The sequence below is a fragment of the Chlorocebus sabaeus genome, chromosome 10 (assembly GCF_047675955.1).
Source record: "Chlorocebus sabaeus isolate Y175 chromosome 10, mChlSab1.0.hap1, whole genome shotgun sequence".
In the NCBI taxonomy this organism is placed as follows: Eukaryota; Metazoa; Chordata; class Mammalia; order Primates; family Cercopithecidae; genus Chlorocebus; species Chlorocebus sabaeus.
This window is the reverse complement of record NC_132913.1, coordinates 12,757,258-12,778,192: the sequence shown is the minus strand read 5'-3', so window position 1 is coordinate 12,778,192 and position 20,935 is coordinate 12,757,258. Positions and strand designations below refer to the sequence as shown.

The following is a 20,935-nucleotide window of genomic DNA, read 5'->3' as shown; positions in this document are numbered from 1 at the left end:
AAAAAAAAAAAAAAAAAAAAAAAAAACAGAAGAGGAAAAGGCAAGGAAGAGTGAGTGACATGCAGGTGGCTGCTGCATGCCAGGTGCTGAAGTTCATGTGCATCATCAAAATCATGATAATCCAGCCAAATGGATACTGCCAGCCCCATTTCACAGATGAGAAGACTGGGGCTCAGAGGTAAAGTGACTTCCCCGAGCATCTCCCCAGAGGACAAAGGAATCCTAGCGCAATACACTATGTTCAACTATGTCCAAGGATGGGAATGATATGGGCGGGAGGAAATGGTCAAGCAATTTGGCATGACAGAATGATGCCCTTTCCAAATGGGCAGAGGGAGCCGTCCCTGCTGGGCTTCTCTCTCCCTGCCCTCCACATCAGCATTGCCCTGGCTGGAGATGCAGACGCAATTGAGAAGATTATCTTAGCAAAGGATGCTCTGAAGAGAGCTTCTGATCCCAGGGCCTCATGACAAGAGAAATAAATGGGCTGCAGCAACCGACCCTTTTAAAGGAGGGGCAGCCAAAAGGCCAGCCAGGACAGGGAGGAGGTGAACTCAGACCCTATGCTGTGGCCAGGAGCTGTGTGCAGCCGCCCCGGGGCTAACTGCCGCGTGCCTAAGCGAAGTTAATAAAGTTGCATCCTAATAGTTTCCGAGGTCTCCTGGGTTTCCATTCCCAAAGGGGCCAGGCATCAGGAATGTACTTTGTTCATTTATTTTGGCAAGTTTAGCTCTGTATGCTCCTCACTGTGCTTCCTAGTCTGTTTTGCAAGCTTAATAAAGTCTTCGTAATGAGGCTCCCCTTCAGTGAGGCTGTGCAGAAGCCACTGAGAAATGGGGCAAAAGTGACAGATCTTTTCTTTTTTTTTAATTTAAAGAATTGTTGTGTTTGCAAGAGAGAGAAGGACTAATGAGCCTCTATTCCATTTAGAGGCTATATTTCTCATTTCCTTAGTGCATATCTCCCAGGGGCAGCCTATTTCTATTTGATGATTTCCAAGTTGAGTTTTTACCTGGCCACTCTCAGGAAATGAGGTTCAGGGAGAAAAGAGACATTTCCAAAGGCTGGCAAAGGCTCATCCACTCAGGGGTGGCCACATCTCCACGTGGCTCCTTCTGTGTGGCTAGCTCTGTGCTAGGTGCTGAGGGAAGCCACAAAAGGAAGTGACAAGCAGACAGAGGTGGAGGCACTACCACGGCCTTCCCAGGGATGGGATGGGGTAGGTGAGGTTTATGCATACAAAACAATTAGGCAACAGCACACGCAGTCTAAACCCAAGGGCTGGATTGAGTAGTACATTCGGGAAAAGCAGCTGCAACTCACTGCAGAGAAGTGACTGTGGGACTAAAGTTCCTCAGAGAAAGCTCCCTGGAAGAGGGTCTTGACTCTGGTCTTGAAGGAAAAACGAAAGGAATGAGAATGACTATTTGCTGAACATCATGTTAGATACATTATGTAATCCACCCACCCTATGCTGTGAGTATTGAAATTATCCCTATTTTTATAGATAGGGAAATTAAGACCCAGAGAGGTTAAGCAACTTACCCACAGTCCCATAGCAGAGTCAGGATTTAAACCCCAAGTGTCCAGCTCCAAAGCCCATGGGTTTCCACGCTTCCTTAAGATTTCTGGAAAGTATAGGGCTTGGATTAGCAGGAGAGATTTAGGAAGTTCTCAGACAGAGGAGAAAAATAAAATAAAATAAAAAATGATGAATGCTCAATCTCTAAAGATCAAGGTCGAGGTGTCTGCAAACCAACTGTAAATTTTAGAAGGACCCAATTGAAGCTTGAAGAAATGTTGTCCATCAAGGAGAGCTCTATTTTACCTGTTGTATTATTTTCCTTGAGCTGCCATGACAAATGACCACAACTGGATGGTTAAAACTATAGAAATGTATCTCCTCACAGCTTTGGAGGCCAGAGGCTGAAATCAAGGTGTGACAGGACCATCCTCCCTCTGAAGACACTAAAGGAGAACCCTTCCTTGTCTTTCCCAGCTCTTGGTCCCTCCTGTTGTTCCAGAGTTTTTGGCAGCATCACTCCCGTCTCTGCCCAGTCCCCACATGATCTTCTTCCCAGTGTCACTCTGTGTGTTTTTCTCTTTTGTCTCCTTTTTCTTTTTTTTTTTTTTTTTTTTTTTTTTTTTTTTTTTTTTTTTTGAGACGGAGTCTCGCTGTGTGGCCAGGCTGGAGTGCAGTGGCGCAATCTCGGCTCACTGCAACCTCTGCCTCCCGGGTTCGAGCGATTCTCCTGCCTCAGCCTCCCAAGTAGCTGGGATTACAGGCATGTGCCACCACGCCCAGCTAATCTTTGTATTTTTAGTAAAGACAGGGTTTTACCGTGTTGGCCACGATGGTCTCAATCTCTTGACCTCATAATCCACCCACCTCAGCCTCCCAAACTGCTGGGATTACAGGCATGAGCCGCCGCGCCCGCCCTCTTTTGTCTCTTATAAGAGCACTGGTCATTGGATTTAACTCTCCCACCTCCAACCCAGAATGATCTCATCTTGAGATCTTTACCTTGATTATGCCTACAAAGACCCTGTTTACAAATAAGGTCACATTCACAAGCACTGGCAGTTAATACTTGGACACATCAGGCCTGTAATCCCAGCACTTTGGGAGGCCAAGGCAGGTGGATCACTTCAGGCCAGGAGTTTGAGACCAGCCTGGCCAACATGGCAAAAACCCTGTCTCTACTAAAAATTAAAAAATTAGCTGGGTGTGGTGGCACACACCTGTAATTCCTGCTACTTGGAAGGCTGAGGCAGGCAGAGGTTGCAGTGAGCTGAGGTTGTGCCACTGCACTCCAGCCTGGGCAACAGAGTGAGAGTGTCAAAAAAAAAAAAAAAAAAAAGACTTGGACACGTCTTTTTGTGGGGGTACAATTCAACCCACTACACACGCCATGTTGAAAAGGTCACTGAATCCATTTTGAATCCCAAGTGACTGTACAGCAACCAGACATATGAAGCAGTTTAAGAAGAGATCAGGGACCTCCCAGTGGAGGGCAGGACATGCGGGGCAACTCCTGTGGTCTCTCCCCTGCAGCCCTCGGGGTGCTGTGACTGGTCTCACTCATGGGTGCTGCACGTTCTTTGCCTTCCGTCTTTCGTGATGTGTCTTGGACGCGTATTTTCAAGGCAGCATCGTAGAAGAGAAAGGAAGGAGCTTCGGAGTCAGGCGACCTGAATTCAAATCTGTGACTTTCAAAGAGTCATTTACCTGCCCTAGCCTCAGTTTCTCCAACTATAACATGGGGAAATCATAGTCCTTCTCTCATCAGGGTGTCACAAGGATTGAGAAGATGACTCATGCAAACTCAGCAGAGGGCCCGGTGTATAGTGAGTGCTTATTAAATGTGAGATCTTTATTTTATGTATCCCTGTGGCTCTAGCACCTAGACCTGCATTCAGCCTGCCTTGAGCATTAGCAGATGACGGCTGAATGACTGTACATATAAATAGAAGCAGCTGGAGCTCTAGAATCATGGAAGGTGGTGGATGCCATGGATTGGTTTGCTCAACCACCTTTGCTCTCTACTTCTCAGGTAACTTCCTATACTGCAGAGGACAGAAAGCCAGAAACATCACATGGGCCAGAGTCCTTTTCAGCTGGTGTATTGGATACAGTTTTGTGTTCTGGCAATAAGACTTAGAAGGCAGAAATGAAATGAAGGCCCTTTAGGTGTTTTTATTTTCTTCCTTCCCTCCTTCTCCCCTTTTCATCCCAACCGCCTCCAACCCTGGTTAACAAAGAAAATCATGGAAATTAAGAAATGTCTACAGCAGCATTTTTGAGTCCCTATTTCAGCTTCTTGGGTATCCAGGGACAGATAAAGCAGTGGAGGCAGCTTATTGATTCCAGTTTCCTGATACCTGAACTATGGCAGGTTCATGGTAGCCCCAGAGGCAGACGCTTCCCTGTCGAGGGTGTTTTATAGTGCTGCACTCAGGACCCATTCCTGGAGGCCCAGTCTGGAGCCTATTCCTCCAGCCCTTCCAGTGTTTGTATAAACATCTGTCATGGACTGAATATGTGTGTCTCCCTGACAGAATTCTTATGTTAAAGTTCTAACTTCCAATGTGATGGAGTTCAGAGGTGAGACCTTTGGAAGGTGGTTAGGTCATGAAGGTAGAGCCCTCACAAAGGAGATTAGTGTCCTTCTAAGCTGGCCTCAGAGAGCTGTCTTGCCCCTTCGTCCACACCAGGACACAGTGAGAAGGCAGCCTCTATGACCCTCATCAGACACGGAATCTGCTGGCACTTCGATCTCAGACTTTCCAGCCTCCAGAACTGCGAGAAACAGATGTGTATTATTTACAAGCCACCCAGTCTATGGTATTTGTTGCAGCACCCCAAAAGCATTGAGATAGACTCAAATTCTCTCTATTTAGATTTCCTTCTGCTCAAATCATTGATATATCTATCTTTGGGCTGATGATACACTGTCTCCATCACTATAACACTATAGTAAATCTTGAAATAAGGTTCTGTTGAGTCTGCTTTGTTCTTATTTTACAAAATTGTTTTAGCTAGCATAGATCCTTTGCTATTCCACATAAATTTCAGGATCAGTATGTCGAGTTCTACAAAAAGCTTGCTGGAATTTTGATTGGGGTTTTGTTGCATGTTGCTGAAAATATCCTGAGTGGTTTTTATTTCATGCCCTCCCCTACTGACTAACTAACTTGCCCCTTACTTCCGGGCTGTCCTCTCAGTTAAGTTAGTCTATGGGTCACAAGTCAAACTAACAACGAAGATAAGAGCTGGTGTAACCTCTTTCCAAGTCCTGAGCCATTGGGTCCAATGGACAGCTACTGAAATACACTTCCCAGCTTATTCTTGGTGATTCATGCCTCATTCCCCATTCCCCTCTCCCTTTGCCTGACACTCCATTTTTCTTCGCTCACCTGGCATCCCCACCTCCCCATAGCCCCTTCAGCCACCCACCACCTCAGCTTAAAGCTAAAGGACCTTTAAATCCACATGGAGAATTTTTTTTTTTTTCCCACAAGAAAGTCAGCTCTAAACATTTTCCTCTCCCTGCAAAACTCCCTGCCCACCCACTGCACCACCCCAACTCCCCGTCCCAATCCACAAAGCCACAAACACTCGCCCCCAGCCCTAGAAAAAGAGATGGCCAAATCCTTCCTATTCCCGGCCTCTGAATTGCCAGCTTCTCCAGATGGGGAAATATAAGGTGTGAGACTCCAGAAAGTTCATAAACTTTTATGCAGATTGGTTTTAGTCTGGTTTAAATTAGGCAACAAAATAGAATTTCCAGATGTTCTATTTGGAATTAACTTGGCTACAGAGAAAAGGCTACTAGGAGGAAGAGTTGGTAATAGGGTTATTTTTACATTCCAGAAAGAGAGTCACAGAAAGCATATGGAATTGATTAGAAGAGAGGAACCTGCTGGTGGGCACATTAAGAATGCTGTTCTCATTTATTCTGGTTGAGGACATGCAAAGGTGCAATGCAACAGTCTCAAGCCACTGGGGGAAGAAAAAGGCCCACTGTAGTGGTGGTTTGTCCCAACAGTCAGCTCAAAGCAGCAAAGGTTTTTGTCTGACATAAGAAACTCTTTGAATATTAGGCCAGTGTTTCTCAAACTTTAATGTGTGTGTGAATCCCCAGGGTATTTGTTAAAATGCAGTTTCTGCTGAGAGGGTGATACCAGTGCTGCTGGGCCACAAGATACACCTGTGGAGCAAGGCACTGGGATGCTCAAACAAACAGAGCTGGGTAAGAAGGTTCATTCAGACCTACCATGGGCCAGGCACATCTCCAAGGGCTTCAGGGGCCCAAAGAGTCAAAGAAGCAAAACAGGAGAGTTAGGCATCAGCTCACACTTTAGGAGTAAAGTATAGACAGACAACTGAAGCAAAAGGCGATAAACAAAGGATTGTAAAAATATGACTAAAAGTTCTATGGAAACCCTAGGAGTGAGGGGCTAATTCCAAGAGGTATCAAGTAAGCCAGCTCTTGAGGACAATGACTTGTCAGAGAGGAAGGGGAAAGGCATACCTTGTAAAAGGAACAGCACGAACAAAATCACAGGAGGCGTGAAGGAGCCACAGCATATTTGGGAAACAGATGTGAGTGGAGCACATGGTGGATGAGAGAAGGGGTTAGAAAGGAAGCCAGACAGGAAAACTCCTGGGAGGCATGTTAGGGAGCGTGAGGTAAGAGCAAAAGAATCATTGGGCATGTTAGCAAAAAAGAGCAAGGATGGTTTGGATTTAGGTTGAGGGTGATTATTGCAGGGGAGCGAAGGGGATGCCTTCTTCCTTGCTGAAGATAAGATGAGAGGACTACAGCCTAGGTGGCAGGGACACTAGCCAACATGAAGACAAGGAGTTAGACCTAGTCCACTGCCTCTGCCTCCTCCTTTCCTGCTGAGTTTAGGCCACTCAGTCTGATTGGTTCATGGGTAGACTCAGGGCTTCAGAAATACAACAGATAGGCAGGTGTCTGGGATCCAGAAAGATGACCGAGAAGGGAAAAAAAGAAGGGATTTCAGGGTCAGGGGAAAGGGCTGGACACTTTCATTCGTTCAACTGTGCTGGTCACTTGGATGGGGTTCATGGTCTACTCTGGGAAGTTGTTCATGTAAGGATGAGTACAGTGTAGCAAAATTAGTGCCTCTGGAGATGTAGCCCATGTGTTGGGAAGCTGCAAGGGTAGTGCCTATGCCAGCTGGGGTGGACAGGAAGAGAAGGGAGTTAGGAGAAAGGCCTAACGGAAGTGAAGTCCTGGTTGAAGTTTGAAGGGCAGGTAGGAGTTAGCCAGGGCAGGAGAAGGAAGAACACTTTAGGCAACTAGAACAGGTAGAAAAATAGGAAGCACAGGACCCTGGAGCCCCATTCAGCATGAGCAACAGGGCTGGGTATGGGTTGGGCTTGGTGGATAATGAACGTCAGACAGAGGCTAGATCTTCAAGGGTCTGGGGTCAGAGCATTAACACTGGAGACTAGCCTACAGTCCCAGCAGGTAGAAATTGGGCATAACAGCAGTAATTCCAAAAAGAGGAGCCAGAAGCTTGTGCCAAGGCCACCTGAACCAATCTGCACAAACACGGCCAGGGTTACAGTGGCCTCATGAGACAGGGCCAGGATCCCTCCAAGAGCACTCTTTGGTGAATGCTTTTGGTAGGGGAGTGATGTCAGGGCCTGGTCACAGGGGTCCATGGTATCATGCTTCGAGAATCATGCCTGCTTCCACTGGAACTCCAAGATCATCAAGGGAGTACAAACAGAGGTGATGGGTTCTGGTGAGGATCCTTGAGCCTAAATCTGTTTCAATCAGACAGATATCACCAGTATCATCAGTTGATGAAGAGGTTTAAGATTTCTGAAACTTCAGCTTGGTTGAACATCAACAGGCAGGTGGACCATCCTGATGCATTACCAGTCTGAAGGGACCAGGAAGAGTGAAAATGACTAGGAATTACCACAGTGAAATGGAGGTTGGAGCAACCTAGCATGAAGATCCCATGAAGAACAGAGTGAGGTAGAGCACAGGGCAACTTGGAAGGAAGCAGTCACAGCTAGCAAAGGGAGACTGTGTTTTTGTTAGGGGAGGGAGGGGCCTCTGGAGGCCTCAACCTGGTGAAGACAGTGAGAACTAGAGGAGCAAAGGGAGAAATGGACCCTGGTGGTAGAAGAAAAAAGCTGCCAACTGCTGACGATCCCAGCCGGAAGGAAACCCAGAGTGGATGCTGGAAGAGTGAGCCTGAAGTTTGCTCCCTGTGCCTGCACAACTGTAGGGAAGCTTCGTCAGATGAGATGGTTCCATAGCTGAAGGAGGATCTGCCCGACACAACATGTGTCCAGTCCACGGGTCCCTGGAGTCAGGGGTCCTTCAGAGGGAGACAAAGGCTGCCTGGAACATGAGGTGTCCTCACTCTAGGAAGGAACATGACGGGGGAGTCAGTGCTTGAAAAGTATGCAGGTCATGCAATCACATGGGACATGCTAACAGAGTGTGTGGGCAACTTGGTCCATTCTGCATGGAGTACCAATGCCTCCAGCAGTCCTGTCCAGCCTCAGACAAACCAGCCCAGCCAACGTAACCTCTTCTCAAATCTTCCCCACGCCTCAGATGCACTGAACTCCCGAGGGAACCAGAATCAGCACCCCAGGCTCTCCCTTTAGTTTTCTGCCACTGCATACATGGTGTCCACTCTGCAATGGCAGGTATCAAACACAAGATAAGTAAAGGATCTGAATCCTAGCAGTCTGATGTGGAAATGCACCAAAAGTGTCCTTGGAACTCTGATAATCCAACCTCGTCATGTTAAACTGAGGCATTAGTGGCGAAGAATGGGACAGTGACCTGTCCCGCCAGTGAGAGACAAAGGCAAGCTAGAATTAGGGTGTGCTGATGAGCCCAGGCTTGCTGAAAGCTCCCACTTACTGAGCATCCACTCCATGCCAGGCACCTCCACTAGGCACTTTAATAAAAATAATAACAATAGCAACTACCATGGACTGAACATTTACTCTGTGCCCAGCACTTGGCAAACCTTATCACATTGGATCCCTACAATGACCTTAAGAGACAATGATTTCTACCACTGTCACACAACTGGGATTCGCTCCCAGGTCTGCCCAACTGTACACTCTCAGCCCCTTTTATAAATATCGTAAACTTCAGCTCTCACAACAGCTCTACAAGTTAGTATTTTTATCCCCACTTTTTCCTGATGACAAAACAGAGGCTCATTGAGATAAAATAGCCAGCCCAAATTTACAAAGCTAACGTATGACAGAACAAGACTGTGCTCTTCCTCCTGCATGGGTGTGGCTGGTGCCCTGAGTCCTCTGCCTCCCTGGGAACAAAAAGGAGGGGACACTCAGAAACAGACATTAGGGAAGGGCTCTAAGTCATTGCACACCATCTTGGCGGTCCAAGATACCAGCAGGCAGGCCCAGCACCACCTTCTGGAGGTCCCAAGTCTGTGACTCAGAAGGAATCCTCACTCAAGGCCAGAAGTGCACCTTTTGAATTTGGCATTTGTATAGTGTTGACCGAAGCCACCAAGGTATGCCTAGCCATTTTATGTGTGCCAGGGTCATTAACGGAGGTCAGAATGGCATTGAGAAGGGCTCGACAGAACATCCCTAGCAATTGTGAGATACTAGAGTGCAGACAGGGATGCAGAAGCCAAATGGCATCATTGAACTCTATCCCTGAGTAAGGTCCACTCTCTGTCTATACCACTGCCCTCCTAGGGCACTGCTCAGAACCTCCTCTGCTTCCCATCTGCCTGCAAACAACATCAAAATGCTTTGCCACAACACTCCTGCCGCCCAACACATGCACACACACAGGCACATATGCACACACACATACACATACACATATGTACACACACACGCATATATGTACACACACACACGCGCACACATCTGATGCTCCACCATCTATTTGGTTGAACACTATTGACACTTCACTTCCCAGTTTTCCACTGGGACCTGGCATTCAGTTTTCTCGTGAACAGGTTCATCTTTCCCAGTTTAAGGAGAAAAGGTGGGGCAAAGTTCATCTCTGTGGCCCCCCGTGCCTCCCACAGTCCCCAGAAAACAGTGGCAGCTTGTTACTGTTTGTTGAATGTAAGCTGCATTGTATTCAGAATGGGCACTCACTGCCAACCCAGGTGCATCCCAGGCTGATGGCAGTGCAAAGAACAATTTGCTGCTAATGGAGCTGAGAGGTTGTCTAGCCAGTAGTTTCCCAGCCATAGCATTGCACCCCTGGGAGACAGCGCTTAGACACGTGTTGGTAAAATGAGGTTATGTGCAAGCCATGGTGTGCTGGTAAGTGTTTAACAACTGACTCTCCAAAAAAAAAAAAAAAAGAAAGTCCTGGTTTTTTAGCACTTGCTAATTTCTGTGGTGTAGATACCACCTTGGCTGGTTTCAACACGTCAAATAACATCACCGAGTGCTGAGTTGAGAACAAACTAACAATAGGCTCTTGCGAGTAAGTAAGAGCCAGTTCCTACACACAGCTACATGTCAGGCATTGGACCCCTGTCACTGTCTGTGTGTGGGTATTTCAAATAATGATATTGGCTTCCTGGATCTTATTGTTGCATGTCTCTTCCTCCCATCTCTACCTGCACCATCTTATTCTCAGCCACCATCATCAATGGCATAAACTCTTTCACTAGCCCTATCTGCTCTTACGCTTTCTTCTCTTGTCCCCTTCAACCAACTCACCACACACCAGCCATGATACCTTCTTAACACACAATCTGATCATGCCACTCCCTGGTTTAAAGTTTTCAATGGTTTGCAACCTCTTTTAGGATAAAGTCCAAACTCATGACCACTCTCCGCTGTGATCTAGCCCCTTCCCTGCCCTGTAGCTTCCCAGGCACCCACTCCTTGCTCAGACATACTGGCCAATTCTGACTCTGCGACTGGACCAAACTCCTTTTGGACTTCAGTCCCTGTGCACAGCAGCAGCTCTACCTCTGCCTACCATGCTCTTCCTTCTCCATTGTCTCCTTTAGTAACGACTACCCTTCTTCAGGCCTCAGCTCAAAGGTTTCTTCCTCAGAGATACCCTCACTCCACAACCATGATTATTGTCCACCATAGAACCCAGACTGTTGATTTGTAGCACTTACCCTATTTGTATCATACATGTAACTGTGTGATCGTTGGTTTAACATAAGCTTTCCACACTGGGACTGGAAGCTCATGGAGACCATATCTATCCTGCTCAACATTATGTAGTCAGATTTAGCATGGAGCCAGGCACATGGTGGAAAGTAAATATTCATTAATCAAATTAATTAGTTAATGATCCACAAGCTCAAGCAGATAAGCAAGATCTTCCAAGATGGCCATTCCCAGCATTGATCTTTCAAGAAAGAGGAAGAACCCCAGAGAGAAAACTGGAACCAAGATGGGAAAGGTGCCTTTCTCTTCATCATGGCTTTGTTGTCTTGAACTTGGACTTTGAGAAATCAAGGAGTCTAGACATATATTCTGGGTGGTGGGTGCTAAGGAGGGGCCCACCCATGAAGATGGTTCTACTAGAATCCAGCTCCTCTAACATGCCCAGTCTATTCTCCAGACTTGGAAAGAGGACAGATTTGAGTTGATTAAGTGGAAGTTAGAGAGCCTTGACCCTTGAACCTTATAGCCTTGCTTGGATCTGGAAAGGAAGGTTTAGGCCAAAGAATAAAGAAAAGAGCAGCAGCACCTTTTAAGGCCAGAGTGGAGGTAGTGGGGATGGAATCTGCAGGAGAACTTAGGAGAATGCTGACAGCTGGAGCCCGTCAGCCCACTACAGCCACCCACCGGAGAGGCCTCTCCAGTGGCCAACCTTGAAGGATCTGGCCTGGGTTTTTATGAAGCATGGCAGGAAATGTCTTCATGGTCCCATGGCCCACCGTTTCTGTTCCTGACAGTGGTTCCCTCAAAACTCTGATGGTTTCCACATACTGTGACATGTACAGTTAATGTAGGAGTTATGGTTTGCATTATCTTAAATAGTAGAATGCTTGCAATACTTTATATGATGAGATGTGAAGTGACTGTGAAATTATCTTGCACCTTAACAAGACTTCTCTGTGACTAACTGGCTATCATAATATAACAGCTGGCATTTTTTAAAATCTGTCCCTTTCAGGTAATTTTTTTGTATCACTCATTGATATTTTAACAGTGAGTGATAAATAACTGTTTTGCCAAAGGGATATGGGCCATAGTGAAAATATTTGGAAAACAGATTTTCAGAAGTGTTTCCATCATTGTGTGATTTCGTTCTCTGAAGTGAATATATGCAATACTTTTTTTAAAAAGTTCTAATATTTGCACACTTTAAAAACTTGCAAATAGTTTTCTAACTTATTTAAAAATTTTCCAAAAGAAGATCATCAGTGAATCTTGAACTCGTTTGTTAAAAATATAACTTTTGATTAGTTTACAAGAATTGACATTAAGAAAGATAGAAACTGACTGGCTGACTAGATGAATTTCAATTTAAAAAAAAAAAAACCTTTCATTAATTGGTGGATGAGATTTAAAAAACAAAACAAAAAAAAAGCATCTTGATTTAGTAAGCACAGTCAGCACTGTATTTTTTCCATTTGGTGCCTTTGCAGAGATTTTTCTTTCAGCTCTGACAACCATTAAAACCAAGTATCAAAAAAAAAAAAAAAAGAATATAGAATCAGAACTTCGAATCCAACATTAAAACATATTCAAATGCATTTCTCTAAAATTAGTAATTTTGAGTGAGAACAAAATGTCAAAATACTATTAACAAATAATATTTAATTAAAAATATTCCTTAATTCACCTTTACGACATCTTCTTTAGTTTTCACTGTAGTTTCCTTTGTGTTCCATTGCTTTTTATATTTAGTTTCTTTTGTCTCATTCATACATTTAAAAACCCTATTTACTCTACCTTTATCTCACCTTCCTTCATTTCTACTTTTGTGTATATTTTATCCCGGAAATCTCACTAGTATAGAAATAGATGCATATAACTTATACTAAGTAATTATAGATGGGGGACTGAAGGAGATGCAAGGTCCAAAGTGTGTAGCGATCACTCCTGATGCAGGCAAGCATCTTGCTTCACTAATAGAGTAAAGCTCCTTGGAGGCAGGAAGAATGGCATAATTCTTTCACAACTTCTCTACTCCACCCAACACCTGGCCATTGCTGCAGAGGAAGCACATGTTGAGTGGGGGAGATGACACAGAAGTGAAAGGTGGGAAAGGCTAAACACAGTTGTTGGGGAGGCTGGGAAGATGCTGTCCCCTTCCTGGGATGCCCCCAGCTCATGCTCAAGGCTAGCTTTGCCACCAGTTTGTTCAGTGGTGTTGGTAAGGATCTCATTGACTCCTTTTGTTTTTGTATGTTTGTTTGTTTTTGTTTTTGCTACATTATTAAGTTTCCCAAACTTCAGGCATTTATGCACCAACAGGATTTTTTTTTTTTGGGGGGCATTTTCTCATAACCTCTATCCTCTAATTAACCTAATACTTCTTTCTTATATAACTCAGTTCTTTTACAAGCCTTATCCTAAGCAATAACCACCTGAAATCACACACTGATGAGATAGCTATTTTTGTCTACTACATATTAAAATGAATATGTAACTATGAAAATATAAAATGTTCATATTCTTGTTACCAGGAGTGTATGTACCATTCTTTGGGAAACCTGGGTCCAGGTGGTATTTTTAAGATCCAATTAAACTAAGTTCCACCAGTCCATACTTCTATAAATGGAGTGATTGCTCTGACCTTGGAGCTTTCCAAGTCTCAGTGCCAGGTTAGGATTGAGGCTCTCTCCTCATTTCCCAAAGTCACAGAACAATTCTTGCTCTCCTTTGGAGCGTGACCTCACAGTTGTAGGGAAAGAAATGGGATTATTTTTATTGCAACATGACAAGCTCTCAATTGGTGATAATCACCCCCAAACTAAAGCCATGTGATACTCTACCTGTGATTCTTTAATTTTTTTTAATTGCAAATTTTTAGCTCAAAGCTTCATTTCCACCCACAAGCACTGAAGCTACATCAGAGTTGTAGTGTCAAGACTATTGAATGTATATGTGAAGTGAAGAGGGGAATATACTTTGTGCTTAGAATCAAGGGACTAGTTTCTAGGTCTAGTCTGCCAGTAATTTCTTAGTCATCTCACCGTGGGCAAGTTACTTGACTGGTCCTTTCCATCCCATGAGTGAAGGATGGAGACAAGCATGACTATTCTTGCATGGACATACATCACTACTGTTATTTATGCAGTAAACATTGTGGCCCTTACATTCTACTGGGAGGAGACAGACAGTGAAAATAATACATTATCAAACAATGTAAGACATTAGTTGGCAGAAAAAAAAGCAGGGATGGGGAGAGAGTTTCCAAGAGTCAGAGATTCCTTCTCGCAACCATAGCTGCCTTAAGCCTGCATCTTACCAGCCCACTCTCTTCCCCTCCCCTCTTGTCCTCAATTTCTAATCTCACCTACATGTCAGGATCTATCACTCAAGTAACAATTAGCATAAGCCACCCACCTGTCCCTTGTCCCAGACAATGCAAGACCAGACATCTGCTCCTTGTCAAAGGAGCTCTTAGCCTGACCTTGGGCTAAGCAAGGACAGAGCTGGGACCTCAAATTCATCCACAACTAAACCAGAAATTCAGGCAGCCTAGTTGTAGGACCCTGAATCAGTGACTCAACTTCTATGGAATGTAAAGCCTTTTTTTCTATGAAACATAGAGATGAGATGTGGTTATTTCTTAAGGCCCTTCTGGTACCAAAATTCCCCAAGTGTAATTATATCAACAACACATAACAATGTAAAAATTATTGAGAGAAGTGGACTATGCCTAAAACCATAATGATACTAACATGAACCCTGAAACAGTGACCGAAAATGGGGTTGATGTGGCCCCCAAAGCTGTCACTCATCTAAGTGATCTTGGGAGAATAACCATTCTAGAACATGTAACATCAATAACATTGACTGAAATTCTGTTGCCTGCCAGACACTGTGCTAAACATCATCCCATTGTTTCCATATTCCAGTGAGGCCTGGCATGGACCCTCATAGCACCTGATGCAAGATGCAATGCCTGGTAGATTCTGCCAGGCTCCTGCATTTCCCAGCTCCACTCTGCCTCACTCCTATCCAGAAGAAGGCAGGGTTTCTGGGCCAGAGGTCACACAGTAGAGGGCTGCATCTGGCCCACAGATATGTTTGGGTTGGCCCATATGGAGTTGGCCTGTACCAATTGTTCAAAAGATTTTCATCAGTTACCAACTAATTTCACATTTAAAGGAAAAAATGGTCTGGCTTCTTTTGAAAACTTGGAGACTACGGCCCACACTTATAGCTACCATTGGCTGGAGGTGAGTCACAATCACCCCGTGAGAAAAGGCATGCGCACACTAGTTTGCCACAGACCCCAGCACTCTCTGTTGCCTTCTGACCAAGCCCCTTCCTTCACTGAAAATACCTGTCTGGCCTTGTTCTCCTGACTCCTGCTCCAGACCTTCATCATGACCCCAGAGGAGGATGTCAGGATCCAATGAGTAATCAGACACTGAAATGTTCCTGGCCCAGCAGGCTATAATTAATCCACATTAGATTTATGTGGGGACCAGAAATAAAAAATAATAATATGTACCCTTTATGGAGTACCCATTCCATCCCAAGCTCTACAAAAATTGTTTCATTTTGCCCTCAGAGAAAAAAAAAAACAAACCCTATCAACCTTCATTTCCAAAAAATGAAAGAAAAACAAAATTCAAGAGAGGTTAAATGATTTGTCCAGGGTCACACCTTTGGGATGGATTTTGAGCCCAGCCCAGCCCGGCTCTTTCCTAAGGTGCACTTCCCGTTGCCCCCATCTTGCATTTGTTTGGTACTTTTGACTTTTCCAAGATGTGAGCTCCACTGTTAAAATCAGGGTTTTGTGCCGGGCATGGTGGCTCACGCCCATAATCCCAGCACTTTGGGAGGCTGAGGTGGGCGGATCACGAGGTAAGGAGACTGAGAGGATCCTGGCCAACATGGTGAAACCCCGGCTCTACTAAAAATACAAAAATTAGCTGGACATGGTGGCGTATGCCTGTAATCCCAGCTACTCGGGAGGCTGAGGCAGGAGAATCACTTGAACCGGGAGTTAGAGGTTGCAGTGAGCCAGGATGGCACCACTACACTCCAGCCTGGTAACAGAGAGAGACTCCGTCTAAAAAAAAAAAAAAAAAAAAAAAAAATCGGGGTTTTGTTCTAAATTAAATGATATATAAAAGGCTCGAATAGATATATTTGGTCTCCTATGCTGGTGGCAAGGAGGGAGGGAGCTGGGCCATGAGCAGAGTTGGTACTGGAAGCAGACAGAGATCACTATGCAACTGTTGAGCCTTGTCAAATTTGAGAGTGTATGCGAGACCCCCAACAAACATCCCTGTGCCTTTTGCAAGACTTCAGACATTCCAGGCCACCAGGCTGATCAAACCAATTTAACGGGGCTAGGGGTGAGGGTGAGCTCAGATTTGTTCAACATTAGGCTGTGTCTAGGCATGCAAAGCAGTGCATTGCTCACTGACTGGTCAACACTGCTGCAGTAAAGAAAGAATTAAGGAAACATGTGAACTGAAAAGTGCTGTTGCCTGTGCTAGATTACCCTGCACTCCGTGGTCTGCTCCTGCAATGGAGGGCCCTCTAGTTTCTGCTGCCCTAGCCCCAATCACAACAGGAGAGCCATTTGCTGAGTCCTGAAAGAGGGAGCGGGGTCACTCAAGCACTGGCTATGTAATTTTGGCAGCTTAGCAATCACTCTGGGCCTCGCTTTTTCTCTTTCTGAAATGGTAATATTATACCTCCTTTGAAGACTCATTGTGAGAAAAACCTCATGAGGCACCGACAAACTTTAGTTTGTATCTCCTCAATCAAAAGAAAAGACTTTAAAGGCAGACACTCCCCTTGTTACCCCCATTCCACACCAAGGAAGCCTAGCCCCTTGGCAGACCCCAAGAGCATTCAGAAGGACTCATGGATTGACATAGACTGCAACCCTGAAGGGTAGGGAAGAAAGGTTGATGCCCAAGATCTGAGCATCATGAAGGAAAAACTCTAAAATCTTCAGACCAAAAGGGGAAGACACTAAACACAGCGAGGGAGAAAAAGGAGTGAGGGGATCTTACGGCTTTTTGCAAAGGACACCCAGAAGGGTGGACATAGCTTGAATTCAGTTACATACTGAGTTTTTGACAGAGTACCTCCCACGCAGTCAGGGTGGAAGTGATAAAGATGTCTCACACCCTGGCCCCTCTCTCAAAGTACTTTATTCCATGTTGGTGAGATCTCTGATTACCCCCACGTCAGTTATCCTTGTGCCTTGCTTACCGTGCAGATGCCCAATAAGGACTTGATAAAGGTGTGACTCAGCTCCTAGGTACCCTAACATAGAGCATTCCCTATATTCTTCAAAGCCCACTCACCGTTCCATCCTTGCTCCATTCCCACCCAATCCCCCCCGCCCTGAAGCCACCCCTCCAGTCCCCTCAGACCTCCTACGATCGTAACCTATTCACTGGCATGTAAGAACAAATTATATGCTGCCCGAATTGTACACCGTCCTTTGCTCAGCACATAGTAGGAGCACTATGAAAATTAATGAATTAAAGCTCTGTGAGGGCAAGGACCATGATTTTCTCAAGGAGCCAGCCCATTTTATATGTTAATACATTTTTCTGGCTGGCTTTTGTGGTTGCCACTAAGAACGTGGGAACTGCCTGAAAGAAGGAGGTTTAATATTGGAAAGTAAGCATCCGAGGCCAGAAGCAGCATTGGCCATCTGCCCCAGGACAGATCCAGGTACCCACACACAATCTCTGAGCAGCCTGAGTGCCTGTTAATACCCACAGCAGGTCCTCCCGCTGCTCCTTCCCCAGCTCAGAACCCTGGGCTGTGCCGCCCCACCTGCCCAAACACTGTCCCACCAAGGCGGGTGCAGAGGCTGAAACCTGAACCAAGTATGTGTAAAAATCCCCAAAGAGGGAAAAATGGTTGTTTGACAAGTAAGGTTTTACAAGTTTAGAAAAGGTGGATTGGCCTTTGCCTTCTTTAGATCGGGGCAAATGTGACTGAAGGGCATCACTGGTATTTTCCCAAAGTTAGTGGCGTTAATCTATTTAATTAATTAGACGACTAGACCGACATCTTTCTGGTTTGCACATTTACGGAAAAAAAATTCCTTGAGCTTGGCACACTGATTATTTTGTGGTGGAACAAAAAGATTTGTAGCTTCAAAACCAAATTCAAGCAATTTAATAAATTGCAAGCCAAGCCCTTTAGGGCTGGGTTTGGTCTCAGATGATTTTTCTGCTCGTGCCTGGGTCTAAGCAGGGAAACAGTGCAGGAAAAACAAGAGGCCACTGGCTTGTTAAGGCTGGATGTTCTTCCCACCCAGAAATTCTCTTCTGAGCTGTAAGTACCCGAAAACCAACCTACATTCTTAAATTCCACCGAAAAAAGATCTCACCCTAGTTTCGATAAATTTGATACTTCTGTGCTCTGTGCAATATGTGTGATATATAATCCATATCAGGGTTTCTAATCCTAAATGTAATATGCATCCTGGAAAGAGAGTAATTCTTTGCTAATCTTTTTGAGTTTATTGCATCTGCTGTCTGGGAGTACTCAATTCTAACAAATCCAGTTCAGGCCTTAAAATCACTTGTGTACATTGTTTGTCTATCTCATAATGGTATCCATAGAGTCCAGTTATTTATTTGATGAAGAGCAAGGATTGTCCTATGAGACGTCGTTTCTCTGATTCTTTAACAATGCAATAACTAAGTCATTATTCAGGAAACTAAACTCCTATTCAAAATGAATTTTAGATTTTGTTCCTATGCTTTCTGCACATTGAATTGAAGTTCATGAGTTTTATGGCCCAATTGTGAGGGTACATGTGAGCGCTGGGGAGGGTGGGGGATCTGAAACCTACTGGATTGTCATACAGAGAAATAACTGTATAAAATTTTAATTATCTATCTTGAAGTAATAATAAATGTTTGATGAGATAATAATGAGACATGCAGAGAAATGTTAATGAATGTGTGGAACATAAAGAGTTTAAATAAAGGAAGAAGAGGAATCCCCCAGTAATCGGCTGTTAATATTCATATATTTGCTACAGGGTTTTGGAAGTCAACTGAAGGATGTTTCACGGGTCACACTGTAGTCGGGATAATATTATGTTTGTTTATGGTGGAAACAAAGATCTTTGAATATTTTTCCCCTGGCAAAATTGTTACCAAAATAACTCTGGGGTTTCAGTTGGAATCTGGAGTCCCATACTGAAGTTGCATTTTACGTTTTTCTTGCATCTCTCTGGCCTGGTTCCTATTTCCTCGTTGCTACCGCTAAGGGAAAACATATACCAGAGCAAGGACGGTATCAGAAGCCTCATTTGCCGGCCTCGTCAGCAGTCATGGTGTTGAGATTGTTCCCAACTTAATTCGACAAAAATTAAATGTTTTCTCTTTCAGTCTGGTTGTTTACTTGGAAAAACACCATATAATTAAAACCATTTTATGAGTTGTCACAAAGAACAAAAAAGATGACTCAGTCCCCAAGACTCTTTGGTTGGGAGGCTTTCTACTCAAGCGAGAAATAGAAAGTATTGGTGGTCAATGGGACATTTACAAACAGATTTTTACTTTCCCCTTAGAGTTAGCAAGGTCTTGTCCCAGGACTTGAGGAAGATATTTTAAAGGAAAAGCAGAACCAGACATGAGGAGAATGTGAGAGGCTTAGATTGCCTTCAGGACTGGGAAACTTAGCAACAATACTGAAGCCAGGTTTTACAAGCCAATGCCCTCGCCTTTGGTAGGAAAAAATGATGGGGGAGTAGGATCCCTCAGAACAGGCTTCAGACAGATAGTTGCATTTTATTTCTTGCTGAAATAAATAAGTATTAAAACTATAAAAAGGGACTTTTCATCTGCTAAGATAAAAGTAACAACCATCTGAGTAGTTCTAAGTCCAATAGTAGTAAGAGGTTACTCTCAGTAGGTACTTCCCAGGCTGACATGAGTGCCATGTCAAAAACTTCCCAGGTATCATCCCATCTGATCCTTACGACTCTAAGAGACAGTCTTGCCTTCATTTTGCAGATTTTAAATAACTCACATTTGAAATGCAAAAGTTAAGAATTTGCCCCCAAACACAATGCCAGTAAGTGGTAGAGCCAGAATTAAATGCTAGAGTCTCTTCCGTTGCAGCCTGTGGGTTCTCTTTCTCCCGCAAAGGTACCTTCTCTGCACTACTGGTGTGACAGATTCCACACATCAACACTGGGCACGAATTGGGCCACCTGCTATGTTGCCCATGTGATCCATGTGGATGCCTCACGTGGACGCCTGTTTGCAGATATTTGCTGGACAGACAGCCACCTGTACTGTCAGAGGTCTCAGATGGGAGCATAGGGACGACCTTACATAACCCTTTCACTTTACAGACCGGGAAACCGAGGTTCAGTTAGCAGGGAGCAGGTAGAGATAGAAAAGATCTCTTTGCTCAATGCTGGGTTTTCAGGAGCTAATTGTTTTATTGAGCTAATTGTTTATACACTTTCTGGCCAACTCTATAAGATCAATAACCCACAAATACAATGTCAGAGGATTCTACTGCTTGTAGCCTTCAAGTGGGGGTTGATGGGATACAGGGAGGAAGGAAGAGAGGAAGAGGAACTCAGAATAAAAAAGAGAAAGGGAAAAAATAAAAAATAAAAGGAAGCTGTGCCCGAATTCAAACACAACATATTCTGTCAGGATTGAATTCCCTTTTGTTTGCCTGTGTCACCGTCTCAGCATTTTGGAGGGTACATGGATGTTCTCATGAAACCAGTCAGACTCAAAATACACCATTACAACTTTATATATCCAGTATGTAATTTGTACTTAACGGAGAAATATTTGGGGCCATTCGCCTCATCCCCCACTCCACCCCTCAGACTTGGAGACGCACGGTGGGAGGTAGGCCTCAGTGCGACCTTTGTTTTTAATCTTCTGACACTAGCGGCAGTTGGCTGGCTGTAAAATTTCATCAGTCTCCTCTTCCGTCGCTGGAGCCTAGACACTAGCCCAGAAAGGAGAATCCACGCAGAACCGCTTCCCTGACGTTCTGGAATCTCCCAGAGCCCTCAAGGCCTGGAGCCCAGAGAGAAATGGGGGGCAGAGGACCTCCGCCCTTACTGCAATAAGAGTCAGGGAACCAATGCAGGTTCCCTCTCTCCTCTCTAAAACTAGACGGAGAGCTAGCCTGCTGAGAGTCGTGTCTCTGAAGCTGGGCAGAGAGGCTTGCTTGCTTTCCTTCCCAGGCCTGCTCAGTTCCGCCCAAAATATATCTGTTGGCTCATGTAGCTCCTCACCA

At 44.7% G+C, this 20,935-nt stretch overlaps 1 protein-coding gene across 2 annotated transcripts in view; it reads right to left on the bottom strand.

Moving 5' to 3' along the window:
- Positions 1–20,935, bottom strand: part of EN1 (engrailed homeobox 1) — an 84,073-nt gene that overhangs the window by 22,225 nt on the left and 40,913 nt on the right. The window contains exon 3 of one of the 2 annotated variants that reach the window (XR_012094170.1): positions 1,552–1,628. The exons of the other annotated variant lie outside the window; for it this stretch is intronic. The gene's annotated coding sequence lies outside the window, so the exon portion shown is untranslated. Of the gene's footprint in view, positions 1–1,551; positions 1,629–20,935 lie in introns of those variants that run through there. 2 annotated transcript variants of the gene reach the window in all.